The 15,079-nt window shown below is 53.6% G+C and overlaps 1 protein-coding gene across 6 annotated transcripts in view; it reads right to left on the bottom strand.

Moving 5' to 3' along the window:
- The window catches only part of LOC138498516 (zinc finger protein 615-like), an 80,800-nt gene extending 73,453 nt beyond the window's left edge, over positions 1-7,347 (bottom strand). For 3 of the 6 annotated variants that reach the window (XM_069622293.1, XM_069622297.1, XM_069622295.1), the window contains exon 1: positions 5,020-5,301. The gene's annotated coding sequence lies outside the window, so the exon portion shown is untranslated. Of the gene's footprint in view, positions 1-5,019; positions 5,302-7,222 lie in introns of those variants that run through there. The other 3 variants (XM_069622292.1, XM_069622296.1, XM_069622294.1) reach the window with 2 other exon arrangements.
- Positions 7,348-15,079: the final 7,732 nt, after the last annotated feature.

Raw genomic sequence — 15,079 nt, 5'->3', positions numbered from 1 at the left:
GGGTTTTCGTGTAGAAGCGAGATATGGCCAAAATAAAAAGAGCCCAGTTGCTCAAGGTTTGGAAGATCTACATGACTGTGCAGCTGAACATGTGTCAAATGAAGTAGAAGTGGAATCTAATTTACAGGAGTTTGGACAGTCACCACATAAAGCTTTTGATGAAAGAACATGCAAGGATTTGCCAACTGTATATGTTGATGGTTGTGCTTTTCACATTGAAAATGACAGTAACAAACAATTGGTGTCAGGAATAGGAAATGTGAAAGCATTCCCAGTATAGGGATGGGAATTGGGGCTAGGAGCAGTCAAGTAGCAGAATTGGCAGCCATTTATAAAGCAATTACTACTGCAGTTGGGAATAAATTTAATGAAATTGTCCTGGTGACTGATTCGGATTATGCACGAAATAGCTTTGTGGAATATTTACCTGACTGGAAAGCGAGAGGCATGATTAAATACAATAAAAAGCCACTTAAAAATGGAAAAATGATACAAGCCATAGACAAATTGGTGTCAGAGAATGATTTTACAATATACTGGAGGAAAATCAGTGGGCATTTAAAGAACCCAGGAGAGGATAAGGAGGGAAATGATAAGGCAGATCATTCAGCTAAAATCGGGGCTGTGATGGAGAGTTGTTACCTATTGAACTTGGAGAAATATAAATGGATGCAGTTACACGGTCAAAAGCTCCAAAAGAGGTAGATCAACCAGTAGTGCAATGGAGTTATGATACACCAGATCAAGATCTGATTGAGGCACAAAAGGATGATCCAATTTTGGGAATCTATTATAATAATTTGATAGACCCTGAACAAAATCAGTTGACAGAAAATGATTGTGTGGGAAAAGTAAGAGTTGAGGGTGCTATTAAAGAATACAAAACGAGTTAGACTACAGGATGGACTAATGATTAGGGAGTACATAACAGGACAAATACAGTGGGTGATACCCCTTTCATTCAGAGGGTTAATGCTACACCATGCACATGATGCAATAACTGCAGGCCACAGAGGTTCACAAAAAACACTAGAGATACTGAAAGATTATGCTTACTGGCCACATATGTCCCAAGATGTGGAATTATATACTAGAGGATGTCTAATATGTGCCCAATTTAAGCCTGCTTCACCAATGCATAGAGCCCCACTAATGAAGAGGCTCAACTCTTCCATGGTCAGATTTGCAAATAGACTATGTAGGGCCTGTAAAGAGGCCGAGCAGGGGGAACTGGTATATTTTGAGTGTGGTCTGTTTGATGTCAAAATGGATAGAGTGCATTCCTGCACCAGATTGCAGTGCGCAAACAGCAGCTACACTACTGGTAAATCATATTTTCAAGATTTGGGTTACCACAAAGAATATAATCAGATAGAGGAAGTTATTTCACAAGCGCTCTAATGAGTAAGGTGTGGCAAATACTGGGAGTGAAAAGAAAACTACATATTGCATACAGAGCCGCCTCTTCTGGGGTGTTGAACGCTGTAATAGGTCTGTTGTGGATGTATTAAAGAAGTTTGTAGCAGAGGCAGGTTCCAGCTGGGATTTACGTTTACCTCTGGTTTTGATGGCAATCAGATCAACTCCTGCCAAAGCAACAGGTATCAGCCCTCATGAGGTATTGACAGGTAGGAAAATGGTGTTGCCACAACACCTGCTATACAGGACACATGAGCAGACACTTGTAAGTGCATCTACAGTTCATGAATACATGGATGAGCTGAGGAAGCATTTACAACATGCATTTGCTTTTGTGCAGCGGAATCTAGGAAGGGCTGCTGACAGTGCAAAGTCATATTATGATAAAAAGACATTGGTGACAAGAGTATTGTGTGGGGGATCAGGTGTATAAATTTCATTTTGGAAAAGGTAAACTGAAAAATTCTAAATTTTTGGCAGCCTGGCAAGGGCCATTTCAAATTATAGATAAGATTTCTCCCGTGGTGTACAAAATTTTGAAAACTGAAGTTGAAACAGTAACAGAACAGTTTGTTCACGTAAATCAAATTAAACCCTGGCACCCTTAACATGAGGTAAAGAGGCTTGAGCGTATAGAAACAGATAAAGCCCCTTAAATACATGAAAGAAGATACATGAGTCTATTCATAGGGCAGTGACAGAGAAATAAAAATGTAAGTGATTGTTGTAATAGATGGGAACAAAAAGACTATAGGTGATTATCATTAAAAGAGGGTTGAAACTGGTTTTATTTTTACAAAGCTGAAATATGTTGAATGATCAATGATGCTTTATGTATATTTGTTTTCTTTAACATGTGCTTAGCTTCGGAAGGTGAAAAGAAGAAAAGGGCGGAAGGTCTTGCAAAAGCACATGTGTATTTTTTTTTGGTAAAAGGGTGAAATTAATATTGTGCTATATACAAACAGGGTAATTCATAGAATTTCGCACAAAAGTGGCGCACGCGGCTGGCGCACAGTGTCCCTGTGCGTTACACTGCGCCAGCCGCCTGCGATAAAATCTATTACTTCGCACAGCGTATTCATGGATTTTAGCCTCCAAAACCAGCCGTGGCGCAGCGACCCTGCAGCAGCGCCAGCCACGACCCCAAGCACGCCCTCGCGCAACGAAAAGCCACCAAAATTCCCAATTCACCCCAAAGGGCTGCGCTAACCCTAGACCAGTTCACAGGGCTGCCAAGCGGGGAACATGTATTTCATTGGTTCGCGGGAAGTTTCACACGCGATAGCCCCGGGTACGTGTACATCAGGGGTGCGCTGTAAGTTCCACATGCGATTGCCCTGCCACGTGTATTTCTGGGTGCGTGGGAAGTTCCACACGCGATTGTCCGTGGTGCTGTATTTCGGGTTGCGCGTGAAGTTTCACACGCGATTTCAGCAGGGTACGTGTATTCCAAGGTGCGCAGGAAATTCCACACGCGAATCCAGCAGCCTATGTGTATTCCGGGGGTGCCGGGCAGTCCTACACGTGAATCGGCTGTGTGGGTCCTCCCAGCTGTTCACCCGACACCCTCCACAGCCACTGCAGGCGACCCACACCACAGGGGACTACCCTGCACATGTCCCGCAGGCAGCCCATCCACCATGGCCATGCCCCCCAGCCAACCCACATGTCACCTTGCACCACTGCCCACCAACGCATGTCTCCCAGCACCCCAACCCCCCCAGCAGTGCAGGCCCCCCCCTCCACCAGGCCCCCACTCATGTCTCCCACCACCCCCACCCCCCCAGCAGTGCAGGGGCACCCTCCACCAGGCCCCCACTCATGCCCCCCTGCACCCCCACCCCCCAGCAGTGCAGGGCCCCCCTCCACCAGGCCCCCACTCATGTCCCCCTGCACCCCCACCCCCCAGCAGTGCAGGGCCCCCCCTACACCAGGCCCCCACTCATGTCTCCCACCACCCCCACCCCCCAGCAGTGCAGGGGCACCCTCCACCAGGCCCCCACTCATGTCTCCCACCACCCCCCAGCAGTGCAGGGCCCCCCCCTCATGTCCCCCTGCACCCCCACCCCCCAGCAGTGCAGGGCCCCACCTCATGTCCCCCTGCACCCCCACTCCCCAGCAGTGCAGGGCCCCCCTCCACCAGGCCCCCACTCGTGTCCCCCTGCACCCCCACCAGTGCAGGGCCCCCTCCACCAGGCCCCCACTCATGTCCCCCTGCACCCCCACCCCCCCAGCAGTGCAGGGCCCCCCTCCACCAGGCCCCCACTCATGTCTCCCACCACCCCCCAGCAGTGCAGGGCCCCCTCCACCAGGCCCCCACTCATGTCTCCCACCACCCCCACCCCCCAGCAGTGCAGGGCTCCCCTCCACCAGGCCCCCACTCATGTCTCCCACCACCCCCCAGCAGTGCAGGGCCCCCTCCACCAGGCCCCCACTCATGTCTCCCACCACCCCCACCCCCCAGCAGTGCAGGGCTCCCCTCCACCAGGCCCCCACTCATGTCCCCCTGCACCCCCACCCCCCCTTGCCACCATGCATCAACCTCCCAGGCGCAGGGCTTACGCCATCTTGCACCCCCACAACCACCTTCTCCAGGTATGTTGGGAGGTGGCACTGCAAACTCCTCACAGCTAATTTACCAGCACTGGCTACTGAGGAGAACACTAGGGAATAACCCACGGCAACACGCGGAAGCCTGAGTACTACTGACAACTCACCAGAAATTATCACACCAGTTGCTTAAGTGGCAAAATAAAACCAAATGGGTACGGAAGAAGACCTGCACCCGTTATGATAGCATGAAAAGGGTCACACTCTGGATAAACACCAAGGCTCCATATAGCAGCCTGGGGCAGCTTACAGGAAGCTGGACAACAAACTATGAACCGCAGCACTGTACAGTGGAGAACGGGCACCATTCATGATCTTGCATAATTCTAAACACGCACGTGGAGAGCGGATATTGCCTTGCATTGATTGCAGTATCGGTCACAGACTCGGAGGGGGGCGAAATCTGTATAATGGAAAGCCATGAGCAGGGAATACCCAATGTATTTGTTGCAGGCAATGTCACTGCACCGTGGTTGACAGAGCTGAGTCCATAACCAATCCCAAGTGGCGAGGGCAATACATCTGATAATCCACTCTCAGTGAAAGACGCAAGAATACCCAACAGGGGAAAAGATCCAAATTGAGACCCAAGATACAGGAGATGGCACAGCCCACGGACCCGTAGATCCATACCCACAATAAATACTACACCTATAACTGATGTGATCCACCACTGAGAATCCCACGTCAAAAGGATACACAGCCGGACATGACAAGGGGCAATAAAGGAAACAGAAGGGGCCCTATGGATGCTTACACCAACGCCACAATGGAAGATGGAGAGGCGAGGGCACAGCAAACAGACTCCTTGAATACACACACACAACCACAGGGAGACCGACCACAAACTTACCAACACCCATCCAGCCACTCTAACCTCCCCAGCGCCGAACACACACGGCCCCCGCCAGCAACAACACACAGCACCTGTACAGAAACGGATGCCACTCTCGTAAACCCCCCCCCACCCCCCCCCCAACGCCTCACCCTTCTTCCTCGCAGCGCTTCCTCATCCTCCTCCCGAGATGCCGGAATCTGCGACGAAATTCCTGTCAGAGGAAAGGTTCTACCCTCTGCTCCGGAACCGCTTCATTCATTGCTCCGAAAAATGCACAATGATGACGTATGATGTCACGTGAGGAAGAGTGGGAGGGCCGTTGCTATTCGTCTTCTTCATTATCGAATGCGTGGGCGGACCCACGCAGGCGCTTCCCCATCCTAAAGGATGATGTGCACCAACCAACACATAGGCCACACTTCCACACAAACCACCAGCTACCCAACCACAAACAACCACACCCCCCAATCCAACACCACCAGCCACCCCACCGCAAACACACCCCCCACCACTGAAAACACCACCCAACGAGCCCCGGAGACCGGCGCGCAGACCGGCGAGACCCCGGCCCGTACGCCTACACATGCGCTTCAGGCGAGGCACTGCGCGCTGACGCCCACCCACCACGACCAACCCGAGCGACACCCACACTTCCACACGAACCTCCAGCCACCTAACCACAAACAACCACCACCCCCAATTCCACACCACCAGCCACCCAACCGCAAACAACCACACCGCACCAATCCACACCAACAGCTACCCTACCGCAAACAAACGCCCCCCACCAACTCACACCCCGTCCCCTGCTCCGCCAACTACCCGCCACTACCAAACGCATCCGCGCAACACCACTCAACAGCCCAACCACCCTCCTGAAACATGCCGGCCGCACTTCAGCCCTAGCGACCAATTCAGTGTGTCGCCCGGGCCGTTGCTATTGCCAGTTTCTCGAAGGAAACCAGCCACGACCGTAGGATGTCACGCAAGGAAGAATGGGCGGGCCGTTGCTATGGCCCTTTTCTCGGATGGGGAATGGCACTAATGCAAGGGTAGCGACTAGTTCCCGCCCGAAAAGGACCATAGCAACGGCCCGCCCACTCTTCTTCACGTGACCTATGATGTCATTAGTGTGATTTTTGGAGCAGTGAAGCGGTTCCGGGGCCGAGTGGGAATTCTGAACGCTCTGGCTGCCAGTGCAAGTACAACCGGACCCGGCCAGCCTTTTGCTTCCAGCGGATGGGGTGGGCATTTTCCTTGGGACCTTGCCTGCCTTGGGTTTGCAGCGTTTAGCGTGGGCATTTTATTTTGGATACCCGGGAATGTTTCTACGAGACACAGGAACGTTTCTACGAGACCCTGGAGCATCTGACTTTATCTTAGCTGAGCGGCAAGGCTCTGGCTGCAAGAACAGCAGCAATCTGTGTGCTCTTGGTCTCAAGAACAGCAGAAATATATGTGGCAGCAATCCATGTGCTCTTCAGTGTGAATGAGCTCGTTCCCATTAGACGAGAGGACCTTTCTGCCTCTCCAGGTTGGAGGGCTGTTTCTCTAATAGCTGCTTCAGTGTGAGTGGGCTAGTTCCCATTAGACGAGAGGACCTTTCTGCCTCTGCAGGTCAGAGGGCCATTTCTGGGAATTGCTGCACCTGTTATGATAGCACGGAAAGGGTCAAACTCTGGATAAACACTAAGACTCCATATAGCATAATGTCCACATAACACAAAGAGCCTGGGCAGCTCACAGGAAGCTAGACAATAAACTGTGAACCGCAGCACTGTACAGTGGGGAACGGGCACCGTTAATGATCTTGCATGATTCTAAACACGCACGTGGAGAGCGGATATTGCCTTGCATTGATTGCAGTATCGGTCACAGACTCGGAGGGGGGCGGAATCTGTATAATGGAAAGCCACGAGCAGGGAAGACCCGATGTATTTGTTGCGGGGACACACACACACACCACACACACACACACACACACACACACACACACACACACACACACACACACACACACACACACACACACACACACACACACACACACACACACACACACACACACACACACACACACACACACACACACACACACACACACACACACACACACACACACACACACACACACACACACACACACACACACACACACACACACACACACACACACACACACACACACACACACACACACACACACACACACACACACACACACACACACACACACACACACACACACACACACACACACACACACACACACACACACACACACACACACACACACACACACACACACACTTTTTCCTTCCCACTCTCGTAGCCCTCGACCCAATGTCTCACCCTTCTTCCTCGCAGTGCTCCCTCATCCTCCTCCCGAGGTGCTGGAATGTTCGGTGAAGTTCCTGTTAGAGGAAAGGCTCTAGTACCCTCTGCTCCGGAACCGCTTCATTCATTGCTCCGGAAAAAGCATGTGATGACGTACGATGTCACGTGAGCAAGAGTGGGCGAGCCGTTGCTATGGCCCGTTTCTCGGATGAGAATAGCCAGTAATACCCGAAGTATGCGCAGGAAAAGAAACAAACTGCGCATGCTCAAGGATCACACAAGGCGCAGGCTGAGCGCTGAGAGAAAGTATGCACAGGAAAAGGATCAAACTGCGCATGCTGAAGTATCAAGAACTATGCAGAGGTGTAAACATTGCACGTGCTGAGCGCTGAGCGAGAATCACCAAAGTATGCGCAGGAAAAGGATCAAACTGCGCATGCTCAAGGATCAGTCATGGCACGTGATGAGCGCTGAGAGAGAATCACCAAAGTATGCCCAGGAAAAGGAACAAACTGCGCATGCTCAAGTATCTAGACATATGCAGAGGTGTAAACATGGCGGCGCTGAGACAACAATAGCACGTGCTGAGCCCTGAGAGAGAATCACCAAAGTATGCCCAGGAAAAGGAACAAACTGCGCATGCTCAAGTATCAAGACCTATGCAGAGGTGTAAACATTGCACGTGCTGAGCGCTGAGCGAGAATCACCAAAGTATGCGCAGGAAAAGGATCAAACTGCGCATGCTCAAGGATCAGTCATGGCACGTGATGAGCGCTGAGAGAGAATCACCAAAATATGCCCAGGAAAAGGATCAAACTGCGCATGCTCAAGGATCAAGACCTATGCAGAGGTGTAAACATGGCGGGCGCTGAGACAACAATAGCACGTGCTGAGCCCTGAGAGAGAATCACCAAAGTATGCCCAGGAAAAGGAACAAACCGCGCATGCTCAAGGATCAGCCAGGGCACATGCTGAGCGCTGAGAGAAAGTATGCACAGGAAAAGGATCAAACTGCGCATGCTCAAGGATTAGTCATGGCACGTGCTCAGCGCTGAGAGAGAATCACCAAAGTATGCGCAGGAAAAGGATCGCGAGACGCACATTGCTAGTTCCCATCCGAGAAACGGACCATAGCAACGGACCGCCCACTCAAAAGTCACGTGACTTCCCGACGACATCAATGTGATTTTCCGGAGCAATGAAGCGGTTCCGGGTTAATTTCACTGAGCTGGAACTCGGGGAGGCTCTGGCTGCAAGAGCAGCAGGCCTCGCGGGAAGGAAGGCTCTGGGCGCCAGGTTCAAGAGCAGCAGGCCTCGCGGGAAGGAAGGCTCTGAGCCACGACTCCTTGCGTAGAACCAACATCCGGCGCGCGGTGCATTGTTCTTTCATAGGGTTCCACAGCTCTACATGGGACTGTGCTGTGGGCGTCGGTACCCACACACCTGTGCAGTCCCGGGAGGCCTGAATGGTGCCTGCCCAGGCTACTGCCTTGGCCTCTCCTGCTTCCTATCATAAGACATGCGTTGCATTGTCCTTTCATGTGGTTCTACAGCTCTACATGGGACTGTGCGGTGGGCGTCTGTACCCATCCCCACCTGTGACTAGGTCCCCATCCCCGGGAGGCCTGATTAGTACCTGGGCCAGGCCACTTCCCCAGCCTCTCCTGCTTCATATCATCCGGCGTGTGTGTGGCATTGTCCTTCATGGGGTTCTGCAGCTGTACATGGGACTGTGCTCTGGGCGTCTGTACCCACCCACCTGTGAGGTCTCCGGGAGGCCTGCATGGGCCTGGCCAGGCCACTGCCCCGGCCTCTCCTGCTTCCTATCATACATCCATGCATTGCATTGTCCTTTAATAGGGTTCTACAGCTCTACATGGGACTTTGCTGTGGGCGTCTGTACCCACCCACCTTTGAGATCCCCGGGAGACCTGAATGGTACCTGGGCCCGGCCACTGCCCCAGACTCTCCTGCTTCTTATCATCCGGCGTGCGTGGGATTGCCCTTTCATGGGGGTCTACAGCTCTACATGGGACTGTGCTGTGGGCGTCTGTACCCGCTCACCTGTGAGGTCCCCGGGAGACCTGAATGGTGCCTGGGCCCGTCCAGGCCACTGCCCCGGACTCTCCTGCTTCCTATCATCCGGCGTGCGTGGGATTGCCCTTTCATGGGGTTCTACAGCTCTACATGTGACTGTGCTGTGGGCGTCTGTACCCACCCACTTGTGAGGTCCCCGGAGGCGTGGGTGGTGCCTGGGCCCGGCCACTGTCCGGGCCTCTCCCGGCATGCGTTACATTGTCCTATCATAGGGTTTCACAACTCTACATGGGACTGTGCTGTGGGCATCTGTACACACACACCTGTGCAGTCCCCGGAGGCCTGAATGGTGCATGCCCAGGCCACTGCCTTGGCCTCTCCTGCTTCCTATCATAAAACGTGTGTTGCATTGTCCTTTTGTAGGGTTCTACAGCTCTACATGGGACTGTGCGGTGAGCGTCTGTACCCACCCCAACCTGTGACTAGGTCCACCATCCCCGGGAGGCCTGAATAGTACCTGGGCCAGGCCACTACCCCAGCCTCTCCTGCTTCATATCATCCAGCGTGCGTTGCATTGTCCTTCATGGGGTTCTGCAGCTGTACATGGGACTGTGCTCTGGGCGTCTGTACCCACCCACCTGTGAGGTCCCCGGGAGGCCTGCATGGGCCTGGCCAGGCCACTGCCCCCGCCTCTCCCGCTTCCTATCATCCGGCGTGTGTTGCATTGTCCTTCACGGGGTTCTGCAGCTGTACATGGGACTGTGCTCTGGGCGTCTGTCCCCACCCACCTGTGAGGTCCCAGGGAGCCCTGAATGGTGCCTGGGCACGGCCAGACCACTGCTCCGGGCTCTCCTGCTTCCTATTATGTGATGTGCGTTAAATTTTCCTTTAATGGGGTTCTACGACTCTACCTGGGACTGACTGTGCTGTGGGCGTCTTTACCCACCCACCTGTGAGGTCCCTGGGGGAGTGGGTGGTGCCTGGACACGGCCAGGCCACTGCCCCGGCCTCTCCTTCTTCCTACCATCCGATGTGCTCTGCATTGTCCTTTCGTGGCGTTCTACAGCTCTACATGGGACTGTGCTTTGGGCGTCTGTACCCACCCACCTGTGTGGTCCCCGGGAGACCTGAATGGTGCCTGGGTCCGGCCAGGCCACTGCCCCGGCCTCTCCTGCTTTTTGTGATCCGGCATGTGTGGCATTGTCCTATCATAGGGTTCTACAGCTCTACATTGGACTGTGCTGTGGTCGTCTGTACCCGCCCACCTGTGTGGTCCCCGGGAGACCTGAATGGTGCCTGGGTCCGGCCAGGCCATTGCCCCGGCCTCTCCTGCTTTCTGTCATCCGGCGTGTATGGCATTGTCCTATCATAGGGTTCTACAGCTCTACATGGGACTGTGCTGTGGGCGTCTGCCCCTACCCACCTGTGAGGTCCCCGGGAGGTCTGAATGGTGCCTGGGCCCGGCCAGACCACTGCTCCGGCCTCTCCTGCTTCCTATCATATGACGTGCGTTGCATTTTCCTTTCATGGGGTTCGAGAGCTGTGCATGGGCCCGTGCTGTGGGCGTCTGTACCCACCCACTTATGAGGTCCCCGGAGGCGTGGGTGGTGCCTGGGCCCGGCCAGGCCACTGTCCGGGCCTCTCCCGGCATGCGTTACATTGTCCTATCATAGGGTTCTACAGCTCTACATGGGACTGTGCTGTGGGCGTCTGTCCCTACCCACCTGTGAGGTCCCCGGGAGGACTGAATGGTGCCTGGGCCCGGCCAGACCACTGCTCTGGCCTCTCCTGCTTCCTATCATCCAGCGTGCTTGGGATTGCCCTTTCATGGGGGTCTACAGCTCTACATGGGACTGTGCTGTGGTCGTCTGTACCCGCCCACCTGTGTGGTCCCCGGGAGACCTGAATGGTGCCTGGGTCCGGCCAGGCCATTGCCCCGGCCTCTCCTGCTTTCTGTCATCCGGCGTGTATGGCATTGTCCTATCATAGGGTTCTACAGCTCTACATGGGACTGTGCTGTGGGCGTCTGTACCCGCCCACCTGTGTGGTCCCCGGGAGACCTGAATGGTGCCTGGGTCCGGCCAGGCCATTGCCCCGGCCTCTCCTGCTTCCTATCATCCGGCGTGCGTAGGATTGCCCTTTCATGGGGGTCTACAGCTCAACATGGGACTGTGCTGTGGCGTCTGTCCCCACCCACCTGTGAGGTCCCAGGGAGCCCTGAATGGTGCCTGGGCCCGGCCAGACCACTGCTCCGGGCTCTCCTGCTTCCTATCATATGACGTGCGTTGCATTGTCCTTTAATGGGGTTCTACGACTCTACCTGGGACTGACTGTGCTGTGGGCGTCTTTACCCACCCACCTGTGGGGTCCCTGTGGGCGTGGGTGGTGCCTGGACCCGGCCAGGCCATTGCCCCGGCCTCTCCTGCTTTCTGTCATCCGGCGTGTATGGCATTGTCCTATCATAGGGTTCTACAGCTCTACATGGGAAGGTGCTGTGGGCGTCTGTACCCGCCCACCTGTGTGGTCCCCGGGAGACCTGAATGGTGCCTGGGTCCGGCCAGGCCATTGCCCCGGCCTCTCCTGCTTCCTATCATCCGGCGTGCGTAGGATTGCCCTTTCATGGGGGTCTACAGCTCAACATGGGACTGTGCTGTGGCGTCTGTCCCCACCCACCTGTGAGGTCCCAGGGAGCCCTGAATGGTGCCTGGGCCCGGCCAGACCACTGCTCCGGGCTCTCCTGCTTCTTATCATATGACGTGCGTTGCATTGTCCTTTAATGGGGTTCTACGACTCTACCTGGGACTGACTGTGCTGTGGGCGTCTTTACCCACCCACCTGTGGGGTCCCTGTGGGAGTGGGTGGTGCCTGGACCCGGCCAGGCCATTGCCCCGGCCTCTCCTGCTTCCTATTATCCGATGTGCGTTGCATTGTCCTTTCGTGGCGTTCTACAGCTCTACATGGGACTGTGCTTTGGGCGTCTGTACCCACCCACTTGTGAAGTCCCCAGGAGGGCTGAAAGGTGCCTGGGCCCGGCCAGGCCACTGTCCCAACCTCTCCTGCTTCCTATCATCCGGCGTGCGTGGGATTGCCCTTTCATGGGGGTCTACAGCTCTACATGGGGCTGACTGTGCTGTGGGCGTCTTTACCCACCCACCTGTGAGGTCCCAGGGAGCCTTGAATGGTGCCTGGGCCCGGCCAGACCACTGCTCCGGCCTCCCCTGCTTCCTATCATACGACGTGCGTTGCATTGTCCTATCATAGGGTTCTACAGCTCCACATGGGACTGTGCTGTGGGCGTCTGTACCCACCCACCTGTGAGGTCCCAGGGAGCCCTGAATGGTGCCTGCGCCCGGCCAGACCACTGCTCCGGGCTCTCCTGCTTCCTATCATCCGGCGTGCGTGGGATTGCCCTTTCATGGGGGTCTACAGCTCTACATGGGGCTGTTCTGTGGGCGTCTGTACCCACCCACTTGTGAAGTCCCCAGGAGGGCTGAAAGGTGCCTGGGCCTGGCCAGGCCACTGCCCCAACCTCTCCTGCTTCCTATCATTTTTCTATATTAACTTTTTTGCACACGTTGCTCCCCACCACCCGCACCTGCCCTGGGAGTACAACCTCAGTGTCTCACGAGTGTCTGTACTCTGGGCGTCTACAAGGGAAGGGGGCAATATGCAGGCCTACATGGGGTTGTGCAGTGAGCGCCTGTGCAGAGGACTGTGCTGTTGGCTTCTGCAAGGAGGCAATATGCAGTTGCCATCTGCGAGTGCTGTACAATGGGCTTCTGCAAAGGGGGTATGCCGTGGGCAGCTTTGTATGGGGGGGGCTGTGCAGTGGGTGTCTGCAAGGGGGCTGTGCAGTGGGTGTCTGCAAGGGGGGTACACAGTTGGTAGCTCTACATGGGGCTGTGCAGTGGGCATCTGTACGAGGGGCTGAGATGGGCATTTGCAGCACCCACCTGTGTGGACCCCGGGCTGCGCCGGCCTCTCCTGCTTCCTATCATTTTTCTCTGATTACTTTTTTGCACCTGGTGCTTCCCACCATCCGCACCTGCCCTGAGAATACAACCTCAGTGGCTCACTTTAGGCAGCCACCAGGATCGCACTGTGGCATAAAATTGGCTCGGGCACCAATAAAAAAGTGGCCCATAGTACAAAATGGCAATTCATTCTTTTTGTGACAAGCTGTTTGAATAGTACCCAATCGCTGGGGCGGGGGTTGTTCAATGATTTAAAGGATATTCAGCAACACTGGTCAAAACTAGTAGTTGCATAAAAAAGTAACTCAAAGGGGGCACACTTTGACCAACAAAAACTGTCCCACACCAGCATTTAGCGTTTTTGTGAAGTTCTTGAGTCACAATGTGATAAAACCTGTTTGATTTGTGTAGCAGTGATTTATTGGCATTGGGGTGGAATTACTAAACTGTGAGGTGTAGTTTGGGAGTGGCGTGCATGCCAAGCATGGGGGGCGCATTGTAGTGTTTCGCCCTGGGCACCACATGGACTAGTGACTGCTCTGGGTGGATGGGCTCCTTTTTGCCTCCCTGGAACCTCACATGATACGTTTTTAAATGTGAAATATGTCTTAGAAGGAATAATTGGGGAATCGTTTACTGTAGGTGAGTGACCGGCGACTATTCATTCCCATTTTGTTGAGAAAGTGATCATCTTTTTTGGCCCAGTGTTGAGTTGTATATGTTTGTTCTTCATAAACCTGCTGCCCTCTCTCCTTCAGCGCTTTGAAACACTTGTGTTGTGTATAGGCGCTATATAAATAAAAATTACCATAACATTGTCATTCTTGACGTTCCTCAGCCGCCCTGTGCTTCTCCGTTTCGTATTTTTCCTCTTCTTGCACCTAAGCATTGGAACGCTCTTCCACATTCTATCCCGGGAGGATAGCTCAGCAGCAACGTGCTCGCCTTGGAAGCAAGACGACACAAAGCAACACAGGTTCGATCCCCGGGTCCGCGCTTAGAAACCTCTGGGTATTAAGCGCATTATAATGCATCCTCTACCTATCAGATTTTTTGTTACCAATTAAAAACTCCTCTTTCCTTCCTCTAATCTGCTTTGATCATTGATTTGGTTATCATGCTTTATTTTTATTGTACCATTGTATTTCAAATTTTTGTAAAGAACTTTGGTGAAAATGCTCAATAAAATAAATACAAATACAAAAACTCCCTTAAAAAAAAAGCAAAAAACAATTGTTTTAAGCACAAAGCCCATTTGTCCCTAGAGGCTGTGTTGCTGCAGGTGGTGGATATCAGGCACCCTGAAGAAATCCAGGGGATGCGGCGAGCGCAGGGAGGGCTGTATCATACGCTGCCGTAGCCATTACCCCTCCCACTCCAACAGCAGTATCATACGGGGGTTAGGGGGGTGCGCTCCTCAGACTAGCTGGCACCAGTCCAAGGAAAAAGGGAAGGAACAACAAGGGGTGTTGGGGGGGCGCTAGACCATCCCATATGTCAGGCTTATAAGCACGGTAAAGCTACTCAGAAGGAAGAAAGAATACTGCTATTTCCTGTTCCTTGTTCGTGATGCATCCTGCTCATTTGTTTGTGATGTCCAGTGGGGGAAGGGTTCCAGGGTCGAGGAGTTCCAGTGAAAGACGCTTTCAGTTCCAGTTAAGAGTGAGCGTCGTGTTTCGCAGAGCAAACAGAAACACAGTGAATATCGAATGTAGTGGGGCGTTCGAGGTGGGGCCTTAGGCCGTGGGTAGCTGGGAGCAAGGGACTTTGTGGGTTTCAATATTTGCACTTCATATGACGAGGTTGCACGTCCGCTTTATTTGTTGCCCTTGGTGTGTGCATTATATGCTAGAATCTGCAC

This window comes from Ambystoma mexicanum, chromosome 5q (genome assembly GCF_040938575.1).
Source record: "Ambystoma mexicanum isolate Mex_15411 chromosome 5q, UKY_AmexF1_1, whole genome shotgun sequence".
In the NCBI taxonomy this organism is placed as follows: Eukaryota; Metazoa; Chordata; class Amphibia; order Caudata; family Ambystomatidae; genus Ambystoma; species Ambystoma mexicanum.
Note: the sequence above shows the minus strand (reverse complement) of the source record. Positions and strands in the feature narration are given on the sequence as shown.